The sequence below is a fragment of the Somniosus microcephalus genome, unplaced genomic scaffold, assembly GCF_052327205.1.
Source record: "Somniosus microcephalus isolate GS21.2 unplaced genomic scaffold, FLI_Smic_1.0 unresolved_chr1, whole genome shotgun sequence".
NCBI lineage: Eukaryota > Metazoa > Chordata > Chondrichthyes > Squaliformes > Somniosidae > Somniosus > Somniosus microcephalus.
The window spans coordinates 57,715,940-57,731,487 of NW_028225179.1; the positions used below are offsets into that span (position 1 = coordinate 57,715,940).

Genomic DNA, 15,548 nt, shown 5'->3' on the forward strand with positions numbered 1-15,548 from the left:
GTTCTTTCGCCATCGGCAATATCCACAAAGTAAGAACAAAAGGATCATTAATACGGCGCCTTGCAGAACTACCAGCACGTGTGACATGATCCCGATCCAGGGGTGTATATCGACATTTAGCCCCCAATTCCAGATCTTATTGTACCAAGGAGTTTCTGCTAATGTTGTACCAATGTCTTTTTGTTGTTTCTTTAAGTCTTCCTCTAATTTATGATAATCCTTTAAATTTTCCTTTGTTTCCTGCCGTAATTTCTTCCAAGCCTCCTCTTCCTCTAACTTAGGAATTGCCTTGGGCTCTGGTATGACATAAGCTTCAACCTCTTTATTAAGTACCATACCATCAAGTGACCATGTTTTCGTTTCCTGTGGTCTTGGTGGGTGTATATATTGATGTCCTATCTGTGTAGATATCTTTGGATCAAAACAAAAGTTTGGTTGGGGAATGGGACAAATCATATCTTGATATTCATATTTCTGTTCAGTTGTTGTGGTGACACAAAATGCCCCGTTGTTCCTTGGTGCTACCCTTGTCCGGTGTATCCCCCTTGGGTGTACCTCAAGGGTGCAATTGGTGGTTTTTGTGAATCCGCACTCGGATGTGTCTCCTTCGGTGGGGGGGGGGCGGGGTGTGTGCACGCCCATGTCCTTCCCTTGTGATGGCACCCGTCCATTACCACCCCCCTTTAGGTTCCATTCTTCTGTTTATTATCTTCATCCCCTTCCCAAAGTGCCTTGGTAGGGACATCATGATATTTAACCCAACTTTCCCTTTGTATCTCTCCTATGTTAATCACGTCGTATAGGGGCTGTCCCTCTTCCTGGAGTTGTGGGATTGCTATTACAAAGCCAATCACCTTAGTCCATGGGGTCAGATAATTGCCTGCCCGGTATACTTGTCCCATTTTACGCCCCTTACATAGGCTTTTATTTGTGTCAATCAGAGGTTCCAGATCCTCATTAGTAATCCAGTCAGGGATCTGTCCATTATTTATTGGCCTCATGTTATGCTGAGCATTTGACAATAGCCATGAGCCATACATGGCACATACTAGTTCCTTATGGGTTTGGCGAGAAGCATCGTCAAGTCGATCAATAATTGTATTGATTGTTTCTGCATGGGGGGCTACTACCTCTTCCACCCCCAACAATTGCATTATTGTTTGTTTTCTTGCCAGTGCCAATTGCTGGCTATTTCCAGTGGTTTGTTTTAGTAACTTCTTTATTTTTGCTTGTAGTTCCTCTACTCCTTCTATGTCCAACCTATTAACTGTTGCTAACCCGGCCGCATACCCTGCTCTGGTCATTTCCAATACTCCCCGTTTCTTACGTCTTTGTAAGAGATTTTCCCTGTGGCCCCTCTAATTGTTTTACCCACAGGGAGTTCCATATTTGTTTTGTATGATTGTTACACATCGCGGGCATCTCTAGAGTACTCATATTAATGGCAACCTTAATAATTCTATGTGTTACACTAAAGTACACCTCATCTTGTGTTTTCCTTGTTATTAAACCCCTTCGACAACGGCAATACTTATGTTCATCCCTAGAATCAAGGCGAGGACACTCCACCTCATTCCGGACGTCCAGTGTTCCTGTAATTACAAAAAGGGGGCTGGTCGTCACCAGCCAATTAGAATTATTCTATTCTTATCCGTTCTATCAGTTCAAACTGCTGTACGTCTTGTTCATTTCTTGGTCTCTGGCTCTGTTTCCAGATATACTTGAAGATGCAAACCACTGTAAGATTAGGATCACAGGCTCACACAGATTACCCAACAGGGTTTTAGAAGTTGCAAGGCTTTTATTAAAGAGCTACAGTTTTAAAGCACAATCAGATATTACATATGGTTTAAACCGAGTATAATAGACATACAACCCGTGACAGTAGAAAGCGATCTACGACTCCCGAATCAGAATGACACGACCGGATGGACGGGGAGGCAGTATGGTGGTCTCGGATTGGGTGGATTCTTGCATTCTGCTGCAGTGGTCATTTCCGTTGGGTCATCTCTCAAGCTGCTGGAGGTGTTCGGCCATCAGCCACCTCAGAGGCTAAACTTGACCAAGGTGTTAGGCCGTAGCCACCTCGGAGAAGCCTTCGCCCCTGACTGCCTGATTTCCTCTCTCGGTCGTCTATATTTGTAGTTATTTCGGTGGGCTGGTAAACACTTGGTGTCAATCATTTGATCCCCCATCCTATTGTCCAATTGTGAAGCGGGAAGGCAACCCTCGCCGTCCCTTTCTGAATGACTGACAAGGCCTCCCTCTTATCTTTCTGAGGAATGTTTTGTTATGTTTCTTTAAGGACATTTTATGACTTTTCGGCTCCATTTTTGTCTATTATCCCACCACCCTGTGATGTTTTGCATTTTACGATTCCCTTATCACTTCTGTTTGTCTTTTGATGCTTGATATTCGACCTTGCTGGCATTTATGCTACCTGTTCCCGGTTGCATGTTGTTAGTCTCTGTTCGAAGATTCAAAGATGGGTTTTAATTCTAATGGCTATTTCTTACACCACGACGTATAATATTAACATCCTGCACAGCCCTAGCATTAATATATGAAGAAACTCCCCTTCCCATTCTTTGTACCTTCTAGCATACTCCTCACTCTCCTCAAAAGGTACCATCTCTGGCTTACTCATTGTTTTTGTCATATATTTTTAACTGAGTCCAGTGCTTCCACCTTCCTTTACCTGTTCCAGACTCATCCATACATGCGCATGTGTCACTGTTCATTAATACTACGTAAGGTCCTGACCATCTGGGTGCTAGCCCTGGTTTGGCTGGTATTATTTTTGCCATCACCTTGCTACCTACAGCTGGGACCTCCTGTGTGTCCTGTTCCAGATCCCGTATAATCTGTTGGTCTTTGGCCTCATGTCTGAGAGCGTGTAATTGCGTACACAATTGTTTAATAAATCTCCTAATTCTATCCTTCAGGGGCCCTACATCCTCACCCCCGGTAGTGACTCCTTCCGGCAGTGTCATTGCTCGTCCGGTCATTAGTTCGAAAGGTGTCAGCCCCGTGATTCTATTCGGAGTTGCTCTAAGTCTCATCAGTATACTCTGGAGTAGCTCTACCCATCCCTTCCCCGTGTCTTCTATTGCTTTAGCTAAGGATAATTTCAAAGTCCGGTTCATCCTTTCCACCATCCCTGAACTGAGGGTGGTATGGTATGTGGAACCTTTGTCTGATACCTAATAATGCACATGTTTCCTTTATAACCTTCCCTGTAAAGTGTGTTAACTGGTCTGAATCAATTTGCAGCGGGACCCCCCCATCGTGGTACAACCTCCTCTGCCATTATTCGTGCCACGATTGTTGCCGTGCAATCTCTAGTGGCGAATGCTTCAACCCATCTAGTAAATTGATCTATTATTACCAAACAGTACATTTTCCCCTTTGATTTCGGTAGAGGTCCAGTAAAGTCTATCTGCAACTTCTCCCATGGGCCTCTTGGTCTCGGCTGATGTCCCCACTTTACCTTGACAGGTTTCCCTATGTTATACTGCGCACATATGGGGCAGTGTCTACAGAATCTGTCCACAGCTTGTTTCATTCTGGGCCACCACCAGCATCGCTGGAGGTTGTTTAACATATTGGATATACCTGTGTGTTGCCTACCATGGTACATTTTCATTAATTCTTGTTGTATACAGCCTGGTGCACATATCTGCTGCTCTTTCCTCCATATTCCCCCCGCTCTTTCTCCTGCTCCCCCTCGTTCCCATAGCTGTTTCTCCTCCTGGGATACTTCCTTATGTAATTTGGATATATCTATATCTTCTGGCAATGCAGTTACAGCAGCTATGTCCATCTGTGTTTCTGGTTCTGTGTTGCTCTTGTTTGCTGCTGCAATCTGTTGCTCTACCACTTTTCTGGCTGCAAGGTCGGCGGCTCTGTTTCCCCTTTCTGTGGGGGAGTTCCCCCTCTGGTGGGCTTTTACCTTCACTACAGCTGTTTCAGTGGGTAACCCTGAGGCTGTCAATTCCTTTACTAATTCCTCATGCTGTATGGGTTTGCCACCTGAGGCAATATACCCCCTTCTACTCCAAGCTGCCATATAATCATGTACTATGCACTATCGGTATAGATATTCACCCGTTTCCCTGCTGCCAATTTTAATGCTTCTGTCAATGCTGTCAGCTCGGCAACCTGTGCTGAACTACCCCCTGGTAATCTTCCTTCCCTCTGGACGGTGCCATCTCCGGTCACCACAGCCCAACCTGTTCGTGGTGTTCCGTTAACATATTTACGGGACCCGTCCACATATAGCTCTAGGTCTGCCTGTGTCAAAGGCAATTCCCTGATTCTGTCTACATATTCTGATTCTTCACTGATGCAACAGTGTTCCTCTCCCTCCATTCCCATCATAGCTGCGGGGTTCTGGCTCACATCTCTAACTATCTTTATGGATTTACCTTTAGGGAACAGGACAGCCTCCCAAGCAGCCTTGCGGCCGTTTGAGACGGTTTTTAATCGTCCGGTGTTTAACAATTCCACTAGGGTGTGTTGTGTATGTAACACAATATCCCCTGCCATTACTACAGGTTCACTCAGTTTGACTGCCCACCGTGCACAATCAATGGCGGCAATGCATCTTGGCATACTGGCTACTATCGGGGATCTTTGTGTCGAATAGTAGGCTACAGGTCTCATGTAATCCCCATGCTTTTGTGCTACCACTGCACTGTAATATCTCCTGTGGTTGTGGCAGAAGATATGATATGACCTCCCCATATCGGGTAATCCTAAGGCTGGTGCGGCAGTCAGTGCCTGTTTTAATTTAGTGAAGGCTTCTGCCTGTAACTCTGTCCATTCAATGGGTTCGTCTGCAGTTTTTCCCCCTTTGGTCAATTCATAGAGAGGTGCAGCTAGTTGTGAGAATCCTTCAATAAAATTTCTGCAATAATTAAATAGTCCCAGGACTTGTCGCACTCCCCTTATATTCACAGATTTGGGCATATCGTTTATAGCCCACTTTCGATCCTCTGACATGGCTTTCTTGCCCATGCTGATGTTATATCCCAGATAGGTTAGCTCTGATCTCCCTACTTGAGCTTTGGTGGGGTTTACTTTAAAGCCTGCATCCCGAAGAGCTTTCAGAATTTTAGACGAGGCTTTAACATGCACCTGAGTGCTTGTGGAAGCTATCAGTAAATCGTCGACATACTGCAACACAGTGCTGCCGTCCTCCTCTAATTCTACTTCCTCCAGGGCCTTGGCCATGTGTCGGTGGAATATAGCTGGACTATTATGGAACCCTTGAGGGACCCTCATCCAAGTATATTGTTTCCCATCTAGTGTGAAAGCAAATTTCTCTTGCGATTCTTTGTCCAATGGTATGGACCAGAATCCGTTCGCAATGTCTAATACTGTAAAAATTGTGTGTTCAGGCTTTAGTCCATTAAAAATTGTAGCAGGGCTGGCTACTATCGGGCATTCCTTTGGGGTCCCCTTATTTAGTTCCGTATAATCTGTTGTCAGCCGAAATGATGCATCAGGTTTCCTTACTGGCCATACCGGGGAATTAGTTTCAGATATAGTTTCTCGTAAGATTCGTTGTTTGGTTAATTCCAACACTATGTCCCTTCTGCTGCTTTGGCTTCCTCCTTTAAAGGATATTGTTGATGTGGGCGATGCATTGGTCCTGGTATTTTCACCGGGGGGTTTGGACTAAACCACAATTTTGTTTGTGTTGCCCACACCCCAATCTACTCTTTGCATGGGATGGCCCACGGTCCCTTCTTATCCCATTCTGGGCCTATAACTTTAATTGCCCCTACCCGATCTGCTTTGTTTCCCGGGGCTGCCTGTTTGTCTCACTTATAATCTGGTGACCAGTACACTTCATTCGCTTTAGGGTCGACTAAAGCTCCTACTTCTCGCAGTATGTCTATCCCTAGGATTGTTCCTTCGGTATTCTCGCATACCCACAACTGTGTAGGTATTATTATACATCCAATTTCTAGTAAAACTGTTTCGCTCTTATGAGCCCTGATTTTCCGTCCACCGATTCCTGTTACATTAATTGAAAGTTTCGTTCGGGGCAAGGGTAAGTCTGTCAATGAGATTGTGGCTCCTGTGTCTATTAACATTTTGCACTGCCGGCCCCCTACCAATGCGTTAACAAACATCCTTGGATCCCCCTCCCCATTCTCCCCGAGGGCTGCTACCTTTCATTTAATATTCAACTTCTTTATCATGTCTCTCATTTGCGCCTCAGTGCATGCGTCGCCGCCTTCCACGTCCTCTGAGTCATACCCATACCGCCTCTCACTTCGGGTATTTTTCCAGTTACTATATTCCCTAAGCTCCCTTTCTTCCCTATCCCTTTGTCGCGGTCTATCCCCATCCCTATCTCTGTCTCTATCCCTTTCCTCCTGTTCCTCTCTTTCTTCCCTCATCCATCTTTTAAAATCCTCTCTTCCCCCGTCTCCTCCTGGCTGTCCTCTTTGGGGTCCCCCTCCTTTGGTTTGGTCCCTGGTTTTCCCTTCCTCCCCCTTTCTTCCAGCAGTCTATTCTCTTATGTCCTGGCTCGTTACAATTATAGCAAATTAGTTTTGTATCCAATGCTGATCTGGCAGCCCATCTCTGCTTCTGTTTGCATTCTTTAACGAAATGTCCCTCCTCTCCGCAAGTATAACAGCTCACTATCCCCACTGTTTCCTCCTGTTCCCCGAACTCCTCTGTGGCAGCTATCTTAACCTTTTGCATGTTATCCACTTCTGTCGCCCACCTAATTAAGTCTTCATAGTTGTTCATTGTAACAACTCCTAATCGTATGACTGCCTGATGTGCGGGACCCAGTCCGGCTTTAAATGACTGCAGGAAACATTGGTTCTCTGTGGTGGGGTTTCCGATGCCGGAACATCCCACAAACCTTTCCCAATTACCGTTTACTATAGTCTACGGCAGATTCCCCCTTCTCCTGAGTTATATTGGTTATGGCTGCCCAATTTACCGGGGCCTGTCCCATAACCTCTTCTACTGCTCGCTTGAATAACTCGTAGTTTTGGTCTGACTGTTGCGGGGTGAGATTACACTCCAGGCACCAAGTTCCATCCCTGAAATTCACAGGCAATTGGTCCCAACGGTCATCCGAAACTTTTGCTCGCACCAACTGGTTTACATCTTTATTGTGTAAACTATGACTGATCCTCAATTCCCTCATCTTTTGCCAAAATGGGTAGTTATTCCCCCGATGTTGCAGCTGGGGTAATTTATCTACCAGCATTTGTTTCTCTAAGGGTTTGAAGGGCTAGTAGGTAGTTCGAATTATCTGGGGTCTTGCCGCAACTGCAGGGACCGCTGGAATTTCCAGGTTGTCTTCTACCGTGGGGATCATGGCGGTACCGAGAATCTCGGTGTCCTGGGATTACTTCAGTTTTTACCGAGGCCACTTTTACCCTGCGGCCCACCGGATTATAGGGTGGTGGGAAATTATTTTCTTCTGGGCAAGGCAGTGGCTCCAGCCAGTCCCTTTCCTTACCATCTCCTGCTGTTTTCTCTCCGAACCCACCCCCATCTATATTACCTTTTCCCAGTAGGTTTGGGTATAGGGACATACTGCTGGAACTGGCTGCTGCCACCAGGTGTCCCTCTCCTCCTGGTTTGGGAGTTGTAACTTCTTTCTCTTCCCTTTCTCCCTTTTCCTTCTGTTTCAACTCATTACATAGTTTCTGGTAACAAGCTAAAACTACCATTCCCCCTTTCCCCTCTTTGTCTTTGGATTGTCCTCTCCACCAAGCTCTTTGCCTCTCTGTACTATCTTCGGGATCCCATCCTTTCTTTTTTATATTTTCGATAAGTGTTCGATTCTTGTCCGCTAAATAGCGGGTGACGGAGCCGGGATCTCCCCAAGGGGACGGTCCCTTCTCCTGTATATCTGCATTCCCTTTAGGCATTCTATATAGCTTCCGACTTACTTCTCGATGGTTCTTATATTACCCTGTCACTCACTCGCACACTTATTTTGCGCACACTCACTCGTCACGGGGTCACGATCCTGTGGTGTTTTGTTCCCTACACCTACTTGGTCCTGGCCGTCACGTGGGACTACGTCCTCTTAATTCGGGCTCAGGCTAGGCGTTTAGGACAGACAACCACCCTTGTCCGTGTTGGTCACCCCGTGACTCCCAAGGACCCACTATTCGTAGGAGTTACCGCCCACTTAACCACCTCTTTACCCTAGAGACCTTGCCGTCTTAACGGCTCTGAGGATTTGGTTTGCCGCCTCCCGGCTTCCTCATAGGTCTTTATAGCCCACTTATCTGCCTCTTTATCCTAGAGGCCTTGCCGTCTTAACGGCTCTGAGGATTCGCTGCCTCCCGGCTCACTAGACCGCACCCCCTTTCTCGAGTCTGTCTCTGCCAACTTTAGTTCTTTTAATCACAGCCTTACCAGATCTCACAGTACGTTCTGAGCTTTCTAATTTATGAGTGGTAATTTAAAACGTACTCACCCTTCCTTCTTAGCTCGTCGTTCCTGTGGACTGGTCAGAGTCTGTGATCCTGTTCGTGACGCCAATTGTTGTATCCTGAAAAGTGGACCCGGTGTTGTGCCAGGTCGACACTTAACCCTTTCCCCCTCAGAGCAGACTAAGTGATATACAAAGTCGACGATTAGCTTTGGTACAGATGACAGACTTCGAGTGAAGGATGGTTCAAAACGGTCTTTATTCACAGGCCTGGGGAGAACCTTCTGAGACCCCTCTCAGATCCGACTCCACCGATTCCCTAGCAACAATCAGTTATACTAAAATCAAACCCCCTCCCTAGGGGCGGGGATAAAGCTTATCAGCATATACAGAGTTATAGCTAAATGGCAATTATAAACCGTGACATTTCAGCTTCTTGCCGCCCACAAATCCCACATTTCTGTTATCGGTTGGTCCCGTCAACTCCTGCGACTGTGGGGCCTCATCTTAATTGCTCTACAACCATCCATTTGCCCGTAGCCAGGTGGTTTTGCTTGTTACATGTTTTCTTAAGATAACTGTCCGCGTTAAGGCGTGCAAAGCACAGACTTTTGCCTCATCTCGGGTTACCTCTGCAAAGCAAGCACACTCTGATTAGTCCCACCATACTTTGAAGAATGGAACCCTGTTGTGATTTACAACAAATGAATTCTTAGGTGTGTTATCTCGCATATGTGTTGTCTCGCCTGGCCAAACAGACATCCTCCTCAATCTTCCCATGAGTTGTTCTGCAGTTTAATCTCTCAGCATTTGAAGTCACTTAATTATGTTTTAAAACTTAGCTGGGTAAATGCAATGTACAGTCCTCTATATCGTTTAACTCAGGGTAGGGATTAACTCATTATCTCCACCTTGTACATTGGTGCTGCATTATACATATTCTAACATAAAAACTAAGGTACTGCCTGCCAATTGGAAAAAGACCCGTTTATTCCAACACTTGCTTTCTGTCTGCCAACCAGTTCTCTATCCAAGTCAATACCTTGCCCCCAATCCCATGTCCCTTAACTTTACATGCTAAACTCTTATGCGGGACCTTATCGAAAGCCTTCTGAAAGCCCAAATACACCACATCCACTGGTTCTCCCTTATCCATTTTACCAGTTACATCCTCAAAAAATTCCAGTAGATTAGTCAAGCATGATTTACCTTTTGCAAATCAATGTTGACTTTGTCCGATCCTGTCACTGTTTTCCAAGTGCTCTGCTGTTACATCATTTATAATGGACTCTAGCATTTCCCCCACTACTGATGTCAGGGTTACCAGTCTGTAGTTCCCCATTTTCTCTCTAGCATTTTTTTTGAATAGTGGGGTAACATTAGCTACCCTCCAATCCATGGGTACTGTTCCAGATTCCATCGAATGTTGGAAGATGATCAGCAATGCATCTATTATTTCTGGGGCCACTTCCTTAAGTACCCTAGGATGTAGATTATCAGGCCCTGGGGATTTATCGGCCTTCAATCCCATCAATTTCCCTAACACCATTGCCCTACAAATACTGATTTCTTTCAGTTCCTCCCTTTCATCAGACCCGATGTTCCCCGACATCTCTGGGAGGTTATTTGTATCCTCCTTTGTGAAGACAGAAATAAAATATGTATTTAATTGGTCTGCTATTTCTTTGTTCCCCATTATTAATTCCCCTGATTCTGATTGCATGGGACCTATGCTTGACTTCACCAATCTTTTTCTCTTCACATATCTATAAAAGCTTTTAGTCAGTTTTTATGTTCCCTGCAAGCTTACACTCGTATTCTATTTTCCCCTTCTTAATTAATCCCTTTGTCCTCCTTTGCTGAATCCTAAACTGCTCCCAATCCTCAGGTTTACTGCTTTTTCTGGCCAATTTATATGTCCTCTCCTTGGATCTTATGTTATCCCTAATTTCCCTTGTTAGCCACGGTTGAGTCACCTTTTTTTGTTTTATTTTTATGCCAAACTGGGATGAACAAATTCTGTAGTTCACCCATGCGGTCTTTGAATGTTTGCCATTGCCTATCCACCGTCAACCTATTGAGTGACATTCCCCAATCAATTCTACCCAACTCGCACCTCAGACCTTCGTAGTTTCCTTTATTTAAATTCAGGACCCCAGTCTCTGAGTCAACTACTTCATTCTCCATCTTAATGATGAATTCGATCATATTATGATCGCTCCGAGCCAAGGGGCCTCGTACAACAAGATTGCTAATTAATCCTTTCTCGTTACATAATACCCAGTCTAAGATGGCCTGATCTCTGGTTGGTTCCTCGACATATTGGTCCAGGAAACCATCCCGTAAACACTCCAGGAATTCCTCCTCCACAGTATTGTTACTAATTTGGTTGGCCCAATCTATATGTAGATTAAAGTCACCCATGATGACTGCTGTGTCCTTATTGCAAGCTTCTCTAATTTCCCTTTTAATGCCATCCACAACCTCCGCATTACTGTATGGAGGTCTATATACCACTCCCACTAATGTTTTCTGCCCCTTGGTATTTCTCAGTTCTACCCATACAGATTCCACATCATCAGAGCAAATATCCTTCCTTTCAATTGTGTAAATCCCTCTTTAACCAGCAATGCTACCCCACCTCCCTTTCCTTTTTGCCTATCTTTCCTGAATATTGAATACCCCTGGATGTTGTGTTCCCAGCATTGGCCACCCTGGAGCCATGTTTTTGTAATCCCAATCAAATCATATTCGTTTACCTCTATTTGCAAAGCTAATTCATCCACCTTATTATGAAACACACTCACTGACAGACTGTGTGCATTATAATCCACCACCAGAGACACATTGTGAACTGTGAAACGCTCCCATTGACCTCGGGGATATTAACACTCTGGCAAAGATCACAGATTGATACTATCACGCACTGACTGACATAGTGTGTACATCATAACCCACCGCCAGAGACACACTGTGAACTGTAAAACACTTCTACTGACCTCAGGAATATTAACACGCTGACCGAGACCCCAGGTTAATATTATCACACTCACTGACACACTCTGTCCTTGGGGGAGAAATTGGGTTGGTAGCGCCACCCATTAGCACCTAGAGACCAGAAGTGGAGCGCTAACCAACTAGTGCCCGGGCGCTGCGGACCCTGCGCCTCCTCCCATATTGAGCGGACATTTAGCGCCGGCGCTAAATCTTAGCGCCCGCTCACGGGCACAGGCAGATCATGACGTCAATTCAGTGTGCAACGCCTTTTGGACGCCCCGGTTTGGAAATTCAGTGGCGCCCCCCTCCGTTCCGCCTGGCGCTAACAAGGACAGGTTGAGGGGACCGTTATGCTGTCTGAAAGGGACTAGGAGCGCTATTTAAAGGGGAACACCTCCTGCCTTTTTTGAAGGTGACATTTTTGCACCACACATTGTGAGAGAGTGAGACAGACTTCTGGAGAGAATCCACGCTGTGTGAAGGAGTTTTGCAGGTTGGTTTTGATTTGCCCTTGTATCGAATTAGAAGAGACTGTGGGGCCTGCACTCTGAGCTCTTTCCCTGGTTCTCTCCATTGTTCTTTCCAGCAGATTAGATGTTCAGGCCTCTCCAGGCTGAGATTCAGGCCGAGATTCAAGGCTGCAATGAGCAGGATGTGGATGGAGAGCAAGGCAAGATCAACCCTCCTCTTTAAGAAAAAAACAGAAAATGCAGGAGAAGCTCAGCAGGTCAAGCAGCAGCTAACGTTTCAGGTCGATGACCATTAGTCAGAACTCCCCTTTAAGAATTGGATGGTGCCAGTGTGTCTGTGTTCCATTGCTGACTGAAATCACATGAGCTTCACCAGCACTGTGAGGTAGCGCCTCACTCTGCCGGGTTAGCGCCTTAAGAGTATCGTGCAGCGCCTGATTTAGCGCCGCAATCACCTTCAGGGGCGCTGCAACCCAATAGCGCTCGAGGTGGCGCTAAACTTTGCGTACCGCCAATACTAGCGCCCCAAACGGGACGATACCAAATTTCTCCCCCCTTATGTTTATACTGCCAAATGCTGACAGTAATCAATAACACACACCCACAGATCCTTGGCTCATATTTGCAATGAGAGGGAGAGAAAACCTCGTACACATTAACACAGACCCGGTATAAATTTTAACTGAATCACAGAATGCCTGGCATAAAATAAAACATTACCAAAGACAGTCTTTGTGCAATAAAATTCTGCTACAAATCCACAATAAATATTAACATATGTTTAGAGACACATTGTTCATAGTGACACTCTCTGTCATGGATTTCCTGTGGGAAAATCTTGATCACTCTCTTGACTTTCCCCTCATTCTCTCTCACTTATTCTATTTGCAGTATGTACTGGAGCTGACACTGAGACACACACGGGCTATACAGTGCCAGACAGGAGTGAAGCGTTCCCTTTTACCCGCTGTACATGTACAGGAGCTGACACTGAGACACACATCTGCCGTACAGTACCAGACAGGTGTGAATTGTTCCCTTTTATCTGCTGTTTGCTGTACATATACAGGAGCTGATACTGAGACACACATGGGCCATATAGTACCAGATAGGAGTGAATTGTTCCTTTTACAAGCTGTGTACTGTATATCACAGAGTCATAGAGTCCATCGGCACAGAAGGAGGCCATTTGGCCCATCGAGTCCATGACGACTTGCTGTAGAGCAATCCAGTCAGTCCAATTGCCCCACTCTATCCCTGCAGCCCTGCAAGTTTATTTCCCTCAAGTGCCTATCCAATCTCCCTTTGAAAACATTGACTGTCTCCGCTTCCGCCACTTCCGTCGGCAGTGAATTCCAGTTCATCACCACTCACTGTGTAAAAAGATTTTTCCTCACATTCCCCCCTGTATCAAAACCTTAAATCTGTGTCCCCCTCTCCTTGTTCCATCAACCAGTGGGAACAGCCTTTCCCCACCTAGCCTTTCCAAACCCGTCATAATCTGGTACACCTTGTACATCTATCAAATCACCCCTCATCCTCCTTTGCTCCAATGAAAACAAATCCAGATTCTCCAATCTGCCCTTGTAGCTAAGGTCCCCCATCCCCAGAACCATTCTAGTAAATCTCCTCTGCACCCTCTCAAGGGCCTTCGCATCCTTCCTAAAGTCTGGTGACCAGAAATGGACGCAATACTCCAGTTGTGGCCTAACCAGCGCTTTATAAAGTTTCAGCATTACTTCTCTACTTTTGTACTCAATACCTCTATTTATGAAGCCCTCGACCCCATATGCTTTGTTAACCACTCTCTCAATATGTCCTGCCACTCCAGGGACCTCTGCACATTAAACATAGAAACATAGAAGATAGGAGCAGGAGTAGGCCATTCAGCCCTTCGAGCCTGCTCCGCCATTCAACGAGATCATGGCTGATCATCCAAATTGAGTACCCTGTCCCTGCCTTCTCCCCATAGCCCTTGATCCCTTTAGCCTCAAGAAATATATCCAACTCTTTCTTGAATATAATGAACTGGCCTCCACCGCCCTCTGGCAGAGAATTCCACAGGTTCACTACTCTCTGGGTGAAGAAATTCCTCCTCATTTCAGGCCTAAATGGCTTACCCCTTATCCTTAGACTATGACCCCTGGTTCTGGACTCCCCGTCCATCAGAAACATCCTTTCTGCATCTAGTCTGTCCAGTGAGTATAAGCCCAATTGACACAATCTCTCCTCGTACGTCATTCCTGCCATCCCAGGTATCAGCCTGGTGACTCTTCGCTGCACTCCCTCCATGGCAAGAACGTCCTTCCTCAGGTAAGGTGACCAAAACTGCACACACTACTCAAGGTGAGGTGTCGCCAAGGCCCTGTACAACTGCAGCAAGACATCCTTGTTCTTGTACTCGAACCCTCTTGCTACGTAGGCCAACATACCATTTGCCTTCTTAACTGCCTGCTGCACCTGCATGCTTACCTTCAGTGACTGGTGCACAATAACACCCAGGTCTCTTTGTACTTCCCCTTCTCCCAATCTATTGCCATTCAAATAATAATCTGCCTTCCTGTTTTTGCCACCAAAGTAGATAACCTCACATTTATCCACATTATAGTGCATTTGCCATGTTTCTGCCCAATCACCCAACCTGTCCAAATCGTACTGGAGTTTCATGACCCTCTGTCCCTGAATATTCTTTAAAACTGTGCCATTAAGTGTATATTGCCTCGCCCTGTTCCTTCTGCCAAAATGCATCACCTCACACTTCTCTGTATTAAATTCCATCTGCCACTTGTCTGCCCGTCCTTTTCGCCTTTCTATTTCCTGTTGCAGTCGATTGGTATAATCATCACCATTTGCCACACCCCCAAGATTGGTGTCATCGGCAAATTTAGAAATTCTACTTTGTATTCCAATATCCAGGTCATTTTTATATATATATATGAAAAAAGCAGTGGCCCCAGCACTGAGCCTCCATTTTGTTAACCAGCCTTCTATGTGGTACTTTGTCAATTGGTTTCCGAAAATCCATGTGGACAACATCTATTGCATTCCCTTCATCAATAATCTCTGTTACTTCATCAAAAAATTCAATTAGATTAGTCAAAAACGATCTGCCTTTTACAAATCCATGTTGGCTCTCCTTAATTAGCTTAAACCTCTCAAAGTGCCCGTTAATTTTTTCCTTTATTGTTGTTTCTAAAACTTTACCCAACGCTGCTGTTAAACTGACCTACCTGTAGTTACTAGGATTGTCCTTACACCCTTTCTTGAACAATGGTGTCACATTTGCCGCTTTCTAATCCTCGGGCACCTTCCCCGCATCTAGGGAAGATTGGAAAATTATGGCAAGCCCTTCCGTTATCTTCTTCCCCCAATTCCCTTCACAACCTGGGATGCAAGTCATCTGGACCAGGCGACTTGTCCATTCTAAGCATACCCAGCCTTTCTAGTACATCCTGCCTGTCAATTTTCACCCCTTCCTTTGCTTCTACCTTTTTACACTTCTACCGATATTTTGTCAGCATCCACCTCCTCAGTAAACACCGATACAAAGTACTGATTGAGTATTCTAGCCTTGCCCTGCGCGTCTAAGCATAAATCACCTGCTTTGTCTGTAATGGGCCCCACCCCACCTCTTACTACCCGCTTACTGTTTACAT

General features: G+C 45.5%; 1 long non-coding RNA gene across 2 annotated transcripts in view; it reads left to right on the plus strand.

The window, feature by feature from the left end:
• The window catches only part of LOC147095337 (uncharacterized), a 66,444-nt gene that overhangs the window by 14,217 nt on the left and 36,679 nt on the right, over window positions 1-15,548 (plus strand). Inside the window, exon 2 of one of the 2 annotated variants that reach the window (XR_015074783.1) lies at window positions 12,784-12,916. The exons of the other annotated variant lie outside the window; for it this stretch is intronic. This is a non-coding gene — a long non-coding RNA (uncharacterized LOC147095337). The remainder of the gene's footprint in view (window positions 1-12,783; window positions 12,917-15,548) is intronic. 2 annotated transcript variants of the gene reach the window in all.